Source organism: Lipotes vexillifer, unplaced genomic scaffold (assembly GCF_000442215.2).
Source record: "Lipotes vexillifer unplaced genomic scaffold, Lipotes_vexillifer_v1.1 scaffold49, whole genome shotgun sequence".
Taxonomy (NCBI): Eukaryota; Metazoa; Chordata; class Mammalia; order Artiodactyla; family Lipotidae; genus Lipotes; species Lipotes vexillifer.
Genome location: NW_006790551.1, coordinates 4,036,001 through 4,053,708, shown reverse-complemented (window position 1 = coordinate 4,053,708; position 17,708 = coordinate 4,036,001). Strand labels below are relative to the sequence as shown.

At 37.9% G+C, this 17,708-nt stretch overlaps 1 pseudogene; it reads right to left on the bottom strand.

The window, feature by feature from the left end:
• LOC103073703 (40S ribosomal protein S24 pseudogene) overlaps window positions 1-14,245 on the bottom strand; it is a 117,300-nt pseudogene extending 103,055 nt beyond the window's left edge.
• Window positions 14,246-17,708: the final 3,463 nt, after the last annotated feature.

Below are 17,708 nucleotides of genomic sequence, written 5' to 3'. Positions count from 1 at the left end.
AAATCCTATTTAGTGCTTCAGTCCACCCCGTTTGAACTTTATTTACTTAATTATTATTTATTTATTTTTTCTTTCCTTGCGGTACGCGGGCCTCTCACTGTTGTGGCCTCTCCCGCTGCAGAGCACAGGCTCTGGACGCGCAGGCCCAGCGGCCATGGCTCATGAGCCCAGCCGCTCCACGGCATGTGGGATCCTCCTGGACCGGGGCACGAACCCGCGTCCCCTGCATTGGCAGGCAGATTCTCAACCACTGCGCCACCAGGGAAGCCTCTACTTAATTATTTTTTATATTACCTTGCATTGCATTCTTATATTAGAAAAAACCTAATTGGATTTCCCTCGATGACCTTAGGGACTCACTGTGATCATTAGGGTGGTATCTCTAACGGTAATCTGACGTATTTCAGAGCCTTTGGCAGTTTAAATGGGCCAACTACTGTAACTGTGTTTTTAAATTTTCTGTCTCATTATTATAGATAGATGTCAGGTATAGATTTTCACAACATTTTCATTTTGTTGTTACCCTTAGCCATCATTCAAAAATGCTTTTTGGTAATCTTTTTTTCTTATTTCCTGATAACTATAACTCATTTTGCTAGATTTATATGTAAAACCAGCTAATAAGTTCTGATAATAAACACAAACGCCTATGTATTATTTAATATACACCAGGCAGTGTTCTAAGTTTTAAAACTTTTCTATGTGAAGAGTGTTTGGGTCTTAGTGCATGGAGGTTTTGCAACTATGTTAGTGGTCTTTTCCTTTAACTTTGAAGTTCATTTCTATGTTCTGAAGAGTTAAGTTGCTAGAAGTTTGACATTCACCTTTTTAAAAAAGGAATTCTGTTAATACACATGATGTGACCCTTTTAGTAACTGCTAAACTCAGAAAGCAGACTATACTTTTAGTAATCTGGGGCTCTTTTCAATAAAGGAGCAAGTGATAGAGTGAGATTCTTCAGAAGGAGAAAACATTAGGCCTAAGACTTGTGCATACATCCCAGACTCACATCTTGTGACTTCTTTAAAACAGGAAGCCACTTATGCTCCGTTATCAAATGGCTAAAGCATACATGCTCACAAACACAGCCTCTGAGTCCAGGCAGGTCAAGAAATTCAGGGATTTGAAGAAAACGACAAGTGCTCCAGGACGATGTGTTCAAAAGGCCTGGAAAGAAAAGCTGGGAGGGTTGCCCTCTCTTCCTATGACACATCACAGCTTCTGGTAGGAAATCAAGAAAGGAAACCAGGCAACCATGATGATTAGTCACAAGGAAGGAGACAGCAAGCATTTTGAAGTCAACAGCTGGAGAACAATGGAAGCTGTGAGAGGCTATTTTTGTTTGGTTTCAACAATGAATTAAACCTGGTGGAACTGACAGTGTTCTCTGCCTGCTCTCACTCTTCTCTTACTAAAAGTAGAAAGTTTCCATGCCAAAAAATAGTTATCTTTTTCTGCTTAAGAGTGATTAAAATGCCACTCTGCTCTTTCATATTCGTGTTTATCTCAAAATGAACTTCTTATGAACATAAAACTATTCAAAATGTACAGAAATGACAAGTATTTGCTATTGTGTTTCCACTGCTACTGTTTTGCTGCTATTTAAAAGGCTGGGATTTGGAATCCTAAACTTGGAATTATAATGTCTTGGGGACCTCCCTTGGCAGTAGGTATGGAAATAAATAGCCAAAGGCCTTCAGTAGCAGATGGCTTATGTAGCGACTCTCATTTTTTTGTTTTGTTTTGTTTTGTTTTTAATTCCAGATGGCGCCATAACAAAAATAAAAATCCACCTAAGAAAGATTTGATTACTCCCTACATTTTTTCCAGCGCATTCCAAACTGCCCCAAAGTGGAGGCAGATGGAATCTTTACAATATCAAGTCAGAAAAATAAAACTTTGTACAGAATTGCAAAACTTACAAAAAACTGCTGCCAACTTATTGGCCTTGGACAAACTGTTTCTGGGTTTGGCAGTATCTTTCCAACCACCAGTGGTTCTTCAGAAAAGACCTGACTTAAGGAGATCAAATACATTTTCAGAAGCTTAGAGCAGCCCTCTGAGCTGAAAGTCTGAAAGTTCCAAGGTAGCCTTCAAGTGGGCACAGGTACCATAGAGGGGTACAGAGATGATTTTGACAGGTGTCTACTTCTGATTCAATTAGTGCCATGGAGAAGATGGGATACTTCAGGCACATTCTCTTAGAGAGGCTGTGTCGGAATTCCAGAGAGGTGGAAACAACTGGAAAACTTTTATGTCTTTGACAGGAGCCAGGCCATGCCAGAGGGAGAAAGATATGAACAAGCAAGAGTTACAGAATAGGTTCTGTGGGATGAAGGAGTTTGGGAAAGCGATGGTGAATGGGAGGAGATAAGCAGTAAGAGCTCCCATAAATTGCTTCCAATTCTTGAGTCTCCTTCAGCTCTTCTCTGCTTCTTAGCTTCTCTAACATCTCTGAGGTTTGAATGAATTGTTCTGGACCCTTTCTTCCAACCTACCAGTGGAGACACAATGATCACGACATTTCTAGTGGACATTCACTGCTGTGGTCACTCAGAATTTATTCTACTTTTTCCTGGTGAATTTTCTTCCATGTGGGCCTACTATATTTTCCCATTGGATATAATCATGTTAAAACATGTGATCCGTATAGTTTCTTGGAATTTTACTTTTAATCAGAGCATCAAAAATGCTTCATAAAGTTAGAACTCATTCTCCTCAAGGGTAGCATATGAAAAGGCTATTCATCAGTTCCTGCTGCCTAGAGGTGATTTTTGTCCTTCCATAGCCTGGTTCTTTACTTTCGTTCTGATTCTGTGAGCTATTCTAATACATTCCCTTTCTACTTGCCAATTTTTGTTGTGGTTACTTAGATTGCATTATCTTCCTAGACAACGACTTATACAACCAAAGTGCAGTTGTACTTGAAACATTCTGACTTCAGGCTGACGTACGCAGTGTCAATCTTCTGTGGTTTGTGTAGAAAAGAGAGAGAGTGAAAGACAGAGGAGAGAAAGAGAGAGAGACATTGAGAGAGAAGGAAAGAAGAGGGAAGGAGAGTGGGAAGAGGATGGCCAGAAGAAAAGAGATAGAAAAGGAGAAAAAGAGAGCATAGGGGAAGAACTAAGATTAGGAAGCCAGTTATTGCAGTATCAATAAGGCTTAAATTAGATTGAGTAAATGACATATTGTGCCATTTCTGATATGTAAGCTGTCCCTATTTTATGACTTGTTTTGTTCAGTAGTTATCTACAGATCAAGCCCTGCATAACAATCTGAAAGTCACTCCATCATCCCATGGAACCAATAGAGTTTATCTGGATAGACAATTAGAGGCAAATGCTTAAAATGTGTCTTAAATATATTAAAATGTTACCACCTGTCCTTTTTCTATTTTCCTATCATATTTTAGTTAGTTGGATCTTTTCTCTTAGTAGTATTCTTAAGAGAGGTTTGTGTGACTGATGCTCCCTGAGTTCATGCAGATATGTCTGAAAAAATAATGTTTGTCTATAGCTTTATACTTAAAGGACAGTCTGGTTAGGTATAAAAAGCTTGGCTCATTGTTTCTTTCCTTGCAAGTGTTTCTTCTCTGTCTTCAGGTAGAAAATTACTAAGGGAAGTCTGATATCAGCTTGATTTTCTTTCACTTCAAATGACCTTCTTCCTGCTGCCCAAAGATTCTTTATCTTAAAAAATTTTTAATAATATTTTTTTTAGGTTCTGTTTCAATATTGACCATTCTGTGTTATAGTGTTTCCCTTTTTTGGGTTATGGTTTCTTCTTCAAGAGGTGGATCGAAGTCTTCTTTTATTTAAGAAAGTTTTCTTGAATTATATTTAAAATATCCTTCCTTGGTGGTGTAGTGGTCAAGAATCCGCCTGCCAATGCAGGGGACACAGGTTCGATCCCTGGTCCAGGAATATCCCACATGCCACGGAGCAACTAAGCCTGTGGGCCACAACTACTGACCCTGTGCTCTAGAGCCCGTGAGCCACAACTACTGAGCCCACGTGCCACAACTACTGAGGCCCGTGTGCCTAGAGCCCATGCTCCACAACAAGAGAAGCCACCGCAATGAGAAGCCTGCGCACCACAACAAAGAGTAGCCCCTGCTCACTACAACTAGAGAAAGCCTGCACACAGCAACAAAGACCCAACACAGCCAAAAGTAAATAAATAAATAATACTAAAATAAAATATCCATTCTCTTACATTGTTTTGGTTTCCTTTGGGGTTCTGATTCTGTGAAGACTGTATATATTTTTCTGTCTTTTATGTATCATATTCTCTTCAGTCCTTTTCATATTTTTATTTCTGTTCATTTTAATTTCATTTTATTTTCTCATACACAATTCTTATTGTGCTTTCTTTGGTGATACTATCACTTATGATCCTACAGTTTAGTTTCTAAAATACTTCTTTTTCTTCCCTTGTTTCCCAAATTTTATCAGTTTTCACTTTATCACCGTATGTCTAGATATCCAGCTTCTCTTATCCAGTCATATCTTCCTGAGCCCTTGTATTTCCTTCATGGCTGTAATTCCTTCTTTAATTGTGGTGAAAGGTTGTATTGTAACTTTATCTTTTTGAGACATTTTTTTCTGGGCATTTTCTTTCAAAGTAAAGCATTCCTTGTTTTTATAGTATCTTTGAAAAGCTTGTATCAGTTTCCTAGTGTTGCTATAAAAAAGTACCACAGGGCTTCCCTGGTGGCGCAATGGTTGAGAGTCTGCCTGCCGATGCAGGGGACACGGGTTCATGCCCCAGTCCGGGAGGATCCCACATGCCGCGGAGCGGCTGGGCCCGTGAGCCATGGCCACTGAGCCTGTGCATCCGGAGCCTGTGCTCCGCAACGGGAGAGGCCACAACAGTGAGAGGCCCGCGTACCGCAAAAAAAAAAAAAAAAAAAAAAGAAAGTACCACAAAGTGATGGCTTAAAATAATAGAAGTTTATTGTCTCATAGTTCTGGAGACTAGAAGTCCAAAATCAAAATGTTGGATTGGCCATGCTCCCTCTGAAAACTGTAGGCAAGAATCCCTAGCTTTTAATGGTTTGCTGGCAATCTTTAACATTCCTTGACTTGCAGCTGCAGCACTTCAATCTCTCCATCGTCACAAGGCATTCTCCTCTTGTGTCTCTGTGTCTCTTCTTTTCTTATAAGGACACAAGTCATATTGCATTAAGAGTACACCCTACTCCAATGTGACCTCATCTTGATATCTTAATTACATCTGCAATGACCTTATTTCCAAATAAGGTCATATTTGGAGGTACTGGGGGGTTAGCATTACAACGTATCTTTTTGGGAGACACAATTCAACTTCTGGCAGGATGCTGGGTTATTTTGTTGCTGTTGTTTTTGCTCAGATTTGAACAAACTGAATTTTCCATACAAGGTATTAGCAGCACACTTCAGTTGGAGTGGAAGTAGGAGTTTTCCAGGAGTGTGGGGCTAAAGAGATGGAGTGTTTGGTTAAATATGACCCCTCTGTGTAGCCATGCCTGCTCTGCCTCTCAGACCTAGCCTGAGACCATGGTTCCTTCACTAAACACTGCTACCAAGAGCACAGGCTCTGCCTTCCAAAGCGTCCTCTTCTCTTTTGAAAGATGGTGCTTTCTTAGATCTGCCATTGACAGGCTCCCAGGGGACTTTCACTACTTTATGTTACAGCAGCCACAGTAATTGTGCCCCATTAGAAATCTGCCTTATCACAGCAGTTTCTATTTAATAGGGGGTTTTCCTTTCTAGAAGTTAACATTTGTTGGTCATTTCTGAGATCTGCCCTTGCTAGTCCTCCTTTATCCTCTCTTCTTTACCTATCAGGCTGCTGTAGTTTTCCATGCAAATTTTGCTGGTTTTATTTGCTTTTGCTGGTACATACAATTTGGAATTTTCAAATGTTCTCTCCCCTGGTTTGAATGAAGATATAGCTTGTAACGTTTCCTCCCTACCCTCTTTCTGTCTCTTTTTTCTTTCCTAGAAGAGAAGAAAGTATATTTGAGACTAAGTTGCTATCAAGTTCCTGCTGGACTAAGAAGCTCTTGAACCGCTTCCTACCAAGAGTAAAAGGTAAGTGAGCAACATGGACGACTCTTCCTCCTTCCTCACACTCCTCTTTCTCCACATTCTTCTTCTATTTTTTTTTTTTTTTGAAAAATGAGGTATTAAGCTTGGATCTGAGTTTAATTGCTTTAGATTAGCACTGGCCAATAAAAATTTCTGTAATAAAGGGAATGTTCTTTATCTGTGCTGTCCAATATGGTAGCCACTGGCCACACAAGGCTACTGAGCAATTAAAATGTGGCTAGTGTACTGGAGAATCTGAATTCTTCATTTAATTTAATACAACAAATTTAAATGTCCATGTACAGTTAGTAGTTATCCTATAAATCAGTGCAGTTTTAGATGATGATGGGTGGGGGTAAGTAGAGGCTGGGAGAAGGAGAGGATCAATGAAGGCAAAAAGAGAAGACACAGTGGTGCATGGGTGATGGATTAAAAGAGAAATAAAGATGTCTAGGTGGGATTTTATTGGGTGATTTTATCTAATACGTGATATAAAATCTCTGTCTCCCTTTTCAGAAAGTAAACTTTCTAATTCTTACTAATACATTTTGAAAAACATTTTTTTTTGAAGAATGAAGTGAAATACTGAGTTATACTCCAAAGTTGCTGTGAGGTTGTGCAGTCGGGTCTGGTCATATTTAGACTATAATATTGCCTGATTGCCGTTATTAAAATCTTACTGTTTCTTTGGAAACAGGGTGCTTACCATTAGGGAGACATATATTGTCCACTAAATTGAAGTTTCCAGAGTCTGGGTGAGGGCTTGAGCCAAGAAAATATACACCTGCACAAAGGGCTTAAGGTCCTTTGTACTATTCAACATAAGAATAACATTACATGAAAGAAACCGAGATTAGAATGTAACGGTTATCTCCTACAACATGGAAGCTTGGGAAATAAATCTTTTCAGGGTCACATGCACAATATTTCCATCATTGTTATTTGAGCATTTTAGATACAGAACTAATATTTAGAATTCTATAGTTATTGGAGTAATTACATGATGATGACCTCTCCCCTTTCTGGTTATGGGTAAGTGGGGAAGCATCTCACGGCAGTGAGTGATGAGTTCATCAGAAAATCAAACTTTTAAAAACAAATAGTCTGAAATATATAATTACCGATGTAAAGAGCACCCAAATTAAATACCTACCAAATACAGTTGTGCTACCACCATTGACCCACGCATAACATGATCCTTTTCATCAAATCTTGAAAACTCATTTCCTGCTGTTTTTTTTTTATATGCTGGTATTCATTTTTCAAGGTACATTCAGTAACAGCTCATATTGATACAATCACTTCTTGCTAAGAACAAATGACCCCAATGCAGAATCTATTTAAATATCTTATCATATACTAACACATACACCTGGATCGAAACATACAGAATTTTTATGAGCTTTGGGCAGTTTTCACCGGTATGTACACGTCTTGAAATATTTATCTCACCCCTGATGTACTGATGGTCCTACCTTGTTTCTGTGGCAATTCCTTCAGTTATTATAGCTTCAAAATTTCTGAAATAAATCTATCTATTCATACCAGACAAGTGCAGAAGAGAAATGACTGTTTAAACTATAGTCATCCTAAGGCCCCTGAGTTGCCAACAGATAAACCCAAGTGGATTTCATCAACTATATTTGGTTATCAAGGACCATTCAGCCAGTAAGCTTGAATTCCTCACCTAACTGTTCTAGCAGGAAGATTTGTCAGTGACAAAAAAATCTTTGCAGCAGCCCCAAATTGTGAAACAGATCATAGACCAAATTTCACATCGGTTTCAGGCAGGGCAGTGGTATTAAAGATCTCTTGATTCTCTGTGATAAACTGATTCCAAGTGTTTTTATCCATTTAAACTATACTAAAACCCACTACTCTGGAGCTTGTAACCAACTGAGTTTATGTATTACAAATCCACAGGTACAAGAAGCCCAAGACCCCTTAGCAGAAGTAAACAAATAGGTGATATATATCATGCCTGAGGGTTAGATTTCATCCTTCAAATAAATTGATAGTTAATAATGCTCCCCAATTCTGACATAAAATATAAGCTCATGATTTCAGACACCACTGATTTGTACTTTTAAATGATTTATTTAGTATTTGAACCATGATCTGCTTTTTCATGTTCTGGGAGGTAAAAGTTGGCAAAACAAAATGAGGGAATTATGACGACCTATTTCAGAGCTGTTCAAAAAATAGTAGGGAAAATGATTTTGAAAATAATTAATGCATAAATAGCAATTAAGCTTTACCTTTATCAGAGCAGGTCTAACATACCTCTACAAGCAAGGTACATCTTATGTTCTTTTCCAGATCCTTAGCTTTGATGTTTCTCAGTATACTGGCTTCTTACCCTCAGTCTCTTCCTGCTTTTGTCACCTCTAATTACTGACCGTTTTGCTTCCAGATAAGCTTATTGAAAGCTGAGCCTACCCTCGCCATCTTCACTTCCCATTCATTCCTTAGCTCACTGCAGCGTACCCTCATCTTCCATTTTCTTCCTCAGTTAAGTCCCAAATAATATTGTTATGTCCAAAATCAATGTATGCATTCAAGACTTTATTATTGGACGTCTTTACTGTGTCTCACGCAGCTGACCAGTCAATCTGTCTTTAAACTTTTGGCTTTCATGAGCTGTCACTCTTCTGCTTAAACCCCTCAGTAAATTCTCATTATCTCTGTAGAAACGTCCAAAGTTATTGGCCTGACTTAGAAACAGCCTTCACATTCAAGATCTTGATTACCTCTTCATTTTGTCTTTGGCCCTCAACATTCTTCTATCCCTCTAAACACTCAATGTAACCACTAAGCTGAGGTCATAATGAGTCTTTTTTGATTCTGTGAACTTACCATGTCCTTTCTTGACTATTTACCCTTCCCAGAACACACTTTCTTTAAACCTCATTAACTCACATTTCTGTAACCCTCAGCTTAGCCATCATTTCTGGCAGAATGTCTTCTCTGATATCCAAGCCCTAATTAGTGGCTCTCTCTATGTGCCGTAGAGGACTGTGCATTTCCGTTAACCATAGCCACTGTCAGAATGTACTGTAATTGCTTCTTCAATTGTCTTGGCAAATTGTGATATAGTACCAAAGAAGACTATCCACAGTTGTCTGAAAACGGTATTTAAATACTCCCCCTTTATCCAACTACATATTTGTGTGAGGCCAGCATTTCTTCATATACTTTAAGCAAAATAACATGTCACACTCACCTAAATGTAAAAGCTGCTGTCTTAGATGTACCAGGAACTGCTTTTATTAAGCCAGATAGATTTGCAAGGAATGTAAAATAGTGTCACTCTTCTAAATTTTGTTTTCTGTTTTGGAGAATGTCGCTATTTTTTATAAACATGCTTATATGACATAATGGATTGCTATTTTAAAATAAATTATTAAATTAGAATTCTAATGTTTCTCAGTTTTGGTTTATGATACTGTATATATTAGTGGATGTAACTTACAAAAAATAAAGTTCTTAGATATCCTCAATAATTTAAGGCTGTTTTAGAGTTCTGAAACAAAAAAGTTTGAAAGCTGCTGCTGTTTAGGAAAACTGACAACAGTATTGAGGCTTCTACTTTCAGAACATAGCTTATCTCTATTTATTTAGGTTTTCTTTAACTTCTCTCAGCATTACTTTTTGGTTTTTAATGTAGAGATCTTATAATATTTTATTAAGTTTTTTTTCTTATTTTAGCTTTTGATGACATGTGAGGTTTTATTTGTTATAACAGAATATATATATCTTTAATTTTCCTTTTCCCATTGTTTCCATTAGAATGTAGAAATATAATTGAATTTTGTCTCAATTTCGTATTCTGTGACCTTGCTAAATTCACTTTTTAGTTCTAGTCATTGTTTTGTGGATTCTTTAAGATTCTGAACGCAAACTTATGACATCTACAAATAAACAAGTTTTACTTCTTCCTTTTCAGTTTTCATGCCTTTTAATTGCCTTGCTGCTGTGGTTATATCCACTAGTAAAATTGTGAATTGAAGCGGCGAGAGCAGATAGCTTTTTCTTTTTCCTGATCTTAGAGGGGAAGTTTTTAGCCTTTGACCATGTGGTATATAGGATTTTTGTTTTGTTTATTTTGTTTTGTTTTTTTATAAATGTTTTATACTGGATGGAAGAAATTGCTTCTTATTCATAGTTCAATAAGAGTTTTTAAAATAGATTTGGCTGTTGAATTTTGCCGAATGCTTCTTCTGTATCTTTCTACATCTATGTGAGTTAGCTATGCTTTACTTTTTAAAATTTAGTTAATACAGAGAATTACTATATTGATTGATTGATTGGAATGTTTGACTAATCTTTACTTTCCTCATATAGAAACCGTTTAGTAACCTTTTTATATATTGCTGGATTAAACTTGCTAATACCTTTTTACAATTTTTTCACCTATGTTACATGATATTGGTCATTCATTTTAGGTCTTGGTAATGTCTTTGTCAATTTTGTGTCAGGGTTTCCTGGCCTACTTAAAGAAGTTGGAAGTGTTCTCTCCTCTTCTATTTCTTGAAGGAATTCTAGTAAGATTGGCATTGTTTTTGAAATGTACTATGCAATTCACAGTGAAACAATCTGAGTTCCTCCTTCCTCTGCTTTTTGTCCTGTTCAGGACCTCAGTGGTTAGATGATACCCAGCCACTTCGAGGAGGGCAAAGGACTTTCTTAGTTTACCAATTCAAATGCTAATCTTATCTAGAAATGCCCTCACAGACACACCCACAAGTAATGTTTAATCTGGGCACCCTATGATACAGTCAAGTTGACAGAAAATTAATCATTACATGGATAATTCCTGTTCTGGTTTTAATTTGCTTGGGGTTTACTAAAACTTTTGGATCTATAAGTTTTTTTTATCATCAGATTGGGGACAATTTTGACTGTTATTTCTTTAAGTATTTTTCTGCCCTTTTGTCTCTCTTCTTTTCCTTGTACAACTTCAGTTACTGATGTTTATCAGCTTATTTTGTCACATAGTGAGGTTTTGTTAATTTCTTATCTCTGTGCTTCAGCTTGGCTAATTCTTTTGATATGTCTTCAAGTTAACTGACATTTTCATTTCAGATATTGTACTTTTTAGTTCTAGAATTTCCATTTATTCATTTTAAATAGTTTTCATTTATCTGCTGAGATTTCCCATTTTTCATTCATTTTGACCATTTCTTCTTTAAGTCAGTCCTCTAGCATATCTATATTAGCTACTTAAACTCCTCATCTAGTATTCCAACATGTCAGCGTCAGTTTTCATGAACTACTTTTTTTCATGACTATGGGCCACATTTTTTTTAAACCATAACTAGTGATTTTTAATTATATTATGAGTATTGTATATGATGCATTATGGATACTTTGTATTCTGATCTCTTCCTCTGAAGAATAATGATTTTTAGTTTAGCAAGTAGTTAACTTTGGCTGCAACCAAACTCTGAATTTGCAACCCCTGCTGTAATATAATGGTTGAAACATTGGTTCACTTCCCTCAGCCTTCAGTCAGACTCCTTGATATCTCCCTTGTGCGTTCGAAGTTCATGGTTCAGCCCAGAACTGGGGCAGAATTCTTGCAGTATTGTGGGCCCTTCTTCACTTCCTCTCTTATTTTCTAGCCACTCTGGTAGTTCCAGATTCTATTCTATGATTCATCAAGCCACTGAGACTATGGTCTGTGTTTGCGTTTCAGCCATCCCACACAGTGTGGACTGGGGTTGGGCCCATAGGAAAGAAGCTGCACAAATGCAAACTCACCTGGTACAGTTTCCTTATTTAAAGAGTTGATTATCCTTGATCACTTTTGATCTCCAATGTTTCCAGATATTGGAAGTAGAAGTACTTATATCTTTGTCTTTTTTTCTGAAAGAGTGACTGAAATGGCTCAGAATTATTTGCTTAAAAGGCAAGAGTTCCTTGGAACAAACCATGTTTAAGCAACATTTATGTTGCAAATTCTAGTTTTATTACATTTTCATAGCATGGTGCTATGCAAGAGAGGAAAATCATTATGTTTGTCCCTTATCATAGATAAAATTTTCATGGCTATAGTTATGTGGAGCTAATCAACAGGTACTCAGAGGTAACATTTTGAGAGTCTTTGCCACGTGTTTAGACCTGTACTTAATGCAGATTATTTCATCTAATTCTTGCAAACCTTCAATAAGTTGAATACTAATATTATCCTTATTATATAGATGAGGTAACTAAGTCTAAATAACTAGTTAACACATTACCAGTAAGTGGTGGAGTTGGAATTTAAGACCAAGAACTTGTGGCTTCCCTGGTGGCACAGTGGTTAAGAAACCACCTGCCAATGTAGGGGACACGGGTTCGAGCCCTGGTCCGGGAAGATCCCACAGCCACGGAGCAGCTAAGCTCGTGTGCCACAACTACTGAGCCTGCACTCTAGAGCCTGCAAGCCACAACTACTGAGCCCACACTACACAACTACTGAAGCCCGCATGCCTGTGGCCCATGCTCTGCAACAAGACACCGCAATGAGAAGCCTGCACGTGGCAACGAAGAGTAGTCCCTGCTCGCTGCAACTAGAGAAAGCCCACGTACAGCAATGAAGACCCAATGCAGCCAAAAATAAATAAACTAAAAAATAAGAGAACTTGGTCTTCCAAATTAACTCATAACCCCAGTTTACTGTCTCCCTGTTATTATTGAGGGGACATCTAGAAATTCCCTCTTAGAGAAAGGTAGCAGTATGAGGTCCTTTCCCAGAACAGAATGGTCAGGTAGGTTCAAAATTTTGTGTGCCTTCTCTGTACCAGACACTTTAATCTGCTTATTAATATTATCTGATTTAATTTTTATAATAGTCCCGTAAGGCTTATATTATTATTTTTTTTATTTTTTTTTTTTTGCGGTACGCAGGCCTCTCACTGTTGTGGCCTCTCCCGTTGCGGAGCACAGGCTCCGGATGTGCAGGCTCAGTGGCCATGGCTCATGGGCCTAGCCGCTCCACGGCAAGTGGGATCCTTCCGGACCGGGGCACGAACCTGCGTCCCCTGCATCGGCAGGCGGACTCTCAACAACTGCGCCACCAGGGAAGCCCAAGGCTTATACTATTATTACATTTTACAGATGAGAAAAGAGTGACCTTGAGAATTTTATATAACAAGCCTACATCAGACTTTGACAGGGGCAGAACTTGGAACATAAATATCCCAGGCCCTTATTCATTTCATACTGCCTTCTACTCCTGTGTCACCTCTTTTGTTCCAAACTCCCCTCCACATCTCACTTGACCTCCTCATCTTTTAATCTCACTCCAGTCTAATTCAGAACCATAGAAATGATGGAAAAGGCAATGAAATGAGCTCCAAATGAAACAAAACGAACAGTATCAAATCAAAATCCTATTAGTTATCTTTACAGTTATAAAGTCGTTCTTGTTATATTCTTTTAATATGTTCCCTTTCCTTTTTTTTTCTGATTGAGCACACATTTAGACTTAAAAGATAATACTTGAGATATTTTCATATGTGGATACCTTTTTTTTTTTTTCTGCAACACAAGGTGGTTTGGTTTCTATAAAATCATGAGCAAAGTCTCAGTGGCTTCCAAGGACATGAATTATTTATTATTTTACATTAGTTCATCTCATTTACTGGAGTGCCCCTGGGACATATTCATTTACACAGGAAGGATGTCAGGGGAAACATTTAAAAAACTATAATAATAATAATGGCCAAATAGAAGTCTGAAATCATTGTAAACTACCTTCTGCTCTCAGATTGTATGAAAGCACACAGCATATTTACAAAAATTTCATGAGGCTTTTAACTCGGCAGAGCTCATTAAAGATGTCCAAATTACCTATTTGCATCCTACTCTGAATAAACTGACTAGATTCAATTACCTGATACCTCGCTCTGAATGACTGTAATCCGGGTCCCTAGTTAATATACTCCTTCTGTTGTTTGATTATCTCATTCTTCAAGAGCAAAATTATAAAATCAAGCCTTGAAATGCATACATCAACTTTCCTCATCTGTGTAATAACATTGAGTTAGGGAAATTTACTTGAAGTAGATTGGAGTTAATTAGGAACTTCCCACTTGCCTTTCATTTTTCCTTCCTTCTTGTAACCTGTTTGTGCTCTGACCATGAGATACGTTGTCATCTTCAGTTAAACCAGAGTTAATTTCCCGCATGTGCCTTTCTCATTATCACTCCTGGAACAGACAATTGAAATTCTAGTCAGTTTGGCCTGTCCTGGCAGATGATTTCCAAACCATCTGCTATCTCAGAAAACAATCCGTCCTGACAAACCCCCAGCCAAATTACAACTCTGATATTGTACTCTAAGTCAACACAAAGACTAATAGCCTGCCACAGCTGTCAGGCTTTTTGACTAAGCAAAAATAGACTCCAGATTGTACTATCTGGTGAGATGTTCCAAGTGATAAGGTGAGCTCCTGTGTTAATTCTTCATTAGGATGGGGAATTCCTGGAGAAATTATTAATAATGCCTGTGTCATCCCATCTAAGGGGGACTGTTAAATGGGAATTGCCCTTTATCTCTTATCCTAGAGAATCTTGTCCGGCCTTAATTAAGCTATCTATTAGCCTCCACAAATGGGCTGACTATATATTTACCTGAGAGAGATAACAGTTGCTAGTCATGTTTTGTGAGAAATAAGAGTTTTTAAAGAATGCGTTTTCATCTTTAATGGAATAGAACAGAGAATAATCTCTCACGTTTTCCTACGCTAGCTTTCTACATTATTTCCAGTCAACAGATCCTTTTGACTCAACTTGAGGTATTCTCTCCAATCTGATCACTGTCTTCATCCCTCAGGCTCTCTTCACCTTCTCTCTGACCTATGGCAGCATCCTCTTTCTTGTTCCTCTCCTCATTGCATCCTCCTTATTCCAGCCCATCTTTCATATGCCACATCCATGTTGTCTTTTGGTTTTTGTTTTTTGTTTTTTGCGGTACACGGGCCTCTCACTGTTGTGGCCTCTCCCACTGCGGAGCACAGGCTCCTGATGCGCAGGCTCAGTGGCCATGGCTCACGGGCCCAGCCGCTCCGTGGCATGTGGGATCCTCCCGGACCGGGGCACGAACCCGCATCCCCTGCATCGGCTGGTGGACTCTCAACCACTGCGCCACCAGGGAAGCCCCATGTTGTCTTTTTTTTTTAGGAGACAAATCTATCCTGTCAAATTGCCCCTTAAAAATCTCTGTGGCATCTCCATTCCCTAAATTGTGAAGCAATAAAGCTTTACAATAGCATAAAAGAACATTTCTAATCTGAAGGAAAATGACTATGCAGGCTTTCTTTCTTGATGTCCAGTCACCAAAGTACTGAGCGGTTCAGCCACACCAAACTCCTCAGTTACCTAGCGCTCCCAAGTTTTTCTTCTTTCTGTGCCTCCTGTATGTACTTTCCTACAGCCATCATGTTTAGATTTGCTCCATGCAGCACAATTTCTTTCATTCTTTAGAACACTCAGTTTATACGTGTCTTTGTGAAATCTGTTTTACTACTTTAGCCAGTCAGAAACTCCTTTTTTTTCTGAATACTCATAGTACTTGCGTCATAATTCTATAGTATACTTAACCAATTTTTTATGGCAATAATCTATTGACTCTTTTCCTCTTAGCAGGCTGTAAAATCTTCAAGAAAAAACCAGGGTCCTACAGATTTTGACATAACTAGGATTTAACAAAATACCTGCAATATATTAGGTGTCCAACAATTGTTGCTTAATGCATTGATTCAGCTGACTGTTCATTTCCAAGAAGGCAAGTATTTGTCTGAGTTTTGAACATTCTGTCTCCATTATCCTGAAGAGTGGCTGGGACTTAATTGTTATCTGTAAATATTAGTGATTGGATTAACAAACCAATTAATGCATTCGTCCATTCTTTTCTTAAAAGGCATTTACTGAATCATTTGCTATATCTCTGACACAACGTTCTGATATATACTGCCAACATATAGAAACTGGAGATAAAAAAACAAGAAGAAATAGAGAGGATAAAATGTGAGAGCTGAAATGGACCTTAGGGAATTATGTAGATGAGTTATTTTCAAATTCTTTTTAGTTGATTGCCCTGTTTTTCAAAAGAATTCCTATATAAATATGTAATATGTAAGACAGATATAAGAATAGCTGTGCAGTTTGAAGTAAAAGGTGAAAAGAGAGATCTGCTTTCCTGATCACATCTTTTTAAGAGACACTTGAGGCATCCCTGGGAGTCCTAAAGCTCCAAGTTACAGAGCTGGAACTGACAGAGACCAACCCCCTCGTTTTGTGTATGAAGGAACTAAGATAACTAAGATCCATAAAGGCCAAGGGACTTGATAAAGTCTCAGTGTTTGAAAGAGAACAGTACTGCTAGATCCACTGACTTCTGTTTTTGTTTGTTTGTTTATTTTGTTTTGTTTCTATTCTTGTGAACCAAGGTTGGAGGGTCAAAAGCAAACCTGACATAAAAGACTGAGTAATTGACAACTACTCTTATAAACTACAAATACTCAAGGTGCCAGTAGATAGCAAATAAAAGACAATTATTGTGGAGGCAACAAAAATGTTTATGTTAGAAACTGCATCTTAAGATAATAAAAATGGTTTGGAAAAGAGGAAGTGGAAAAAACGTCCATAGTTAGAGTAAAAGATGTCTGATAAGGAGAGTTTCTGGGCTGAAGTGACATTACCTTCTGCTAAGGACAAGGTTAAAGGACCATTTGTGAAGAATTTCATATTCTGAAAATGCTATTACCTTTTGAACTAACCGTTAAGAGATAACCATTTTTAAGTAAGAATGGATCTTGACGTTTGTATAACAGACTTGAAGTAGAATAAGGCAGTTAAGTGTCATCCATCAATTCGTCCCTGTTTTGCTGTATTCATAGAAAAGCATGTCACTGACCTGCTTACAATGCATCAATAGTCCTCCACTGTCTTAAGCATAAAATTCAAATTCCTTGGCAGGACATACAAGTTATACCTTCTTTCACTCTTCCAACCTCAGCTCTCTTAAAATTTCCATTTCCATTCCACACTGTGGCTGTGTATTCATTACTTACACACTTCTGCTTTCTCACAGTTGAATTTGCAGTTTCAGTGTCCCCACCATGTAGTTTTACAGTAACGCGCTGTGCCCCCTTGACTCTTAAAACGTACCAACCTGTATGATAGGCATCCGCTGTATTCTGTGCTAGATGGGGATTATGCCATAAGCCATTATATTGTCCATATTTATCATAATGCATAACATCAAGTAGAGGCTCAGTAAACATTTCTGGATGAATGAATATATTGATAGAGTTTCAATTCAATCTAAATTCCATTTGATTGGTATAAAGTGACTAGGGATGCCAAAAATCCTGTTTATTTCTACATCTCTCCTAACATGCCTGCCTGAAATTTCTGCCATCTTTCTCTTGCTTTTCTTTTGTAGTGTTCAGTACTTCCTGAAGCTTTTACAGGTGCATACATTATATTAAAAAGAAAATCATCACCAAAAAAAAAAAAAAAATCATTCCAAGGAAGTGAGTTCTTTAAGGTTAATTCAATCCTATAAAATCTGTTATAAAAGGCAAATGTATTATTTGCTAGAAGTAAGATGCTGATTCCCAAACACCCAGTTTTACCTTAATGGGA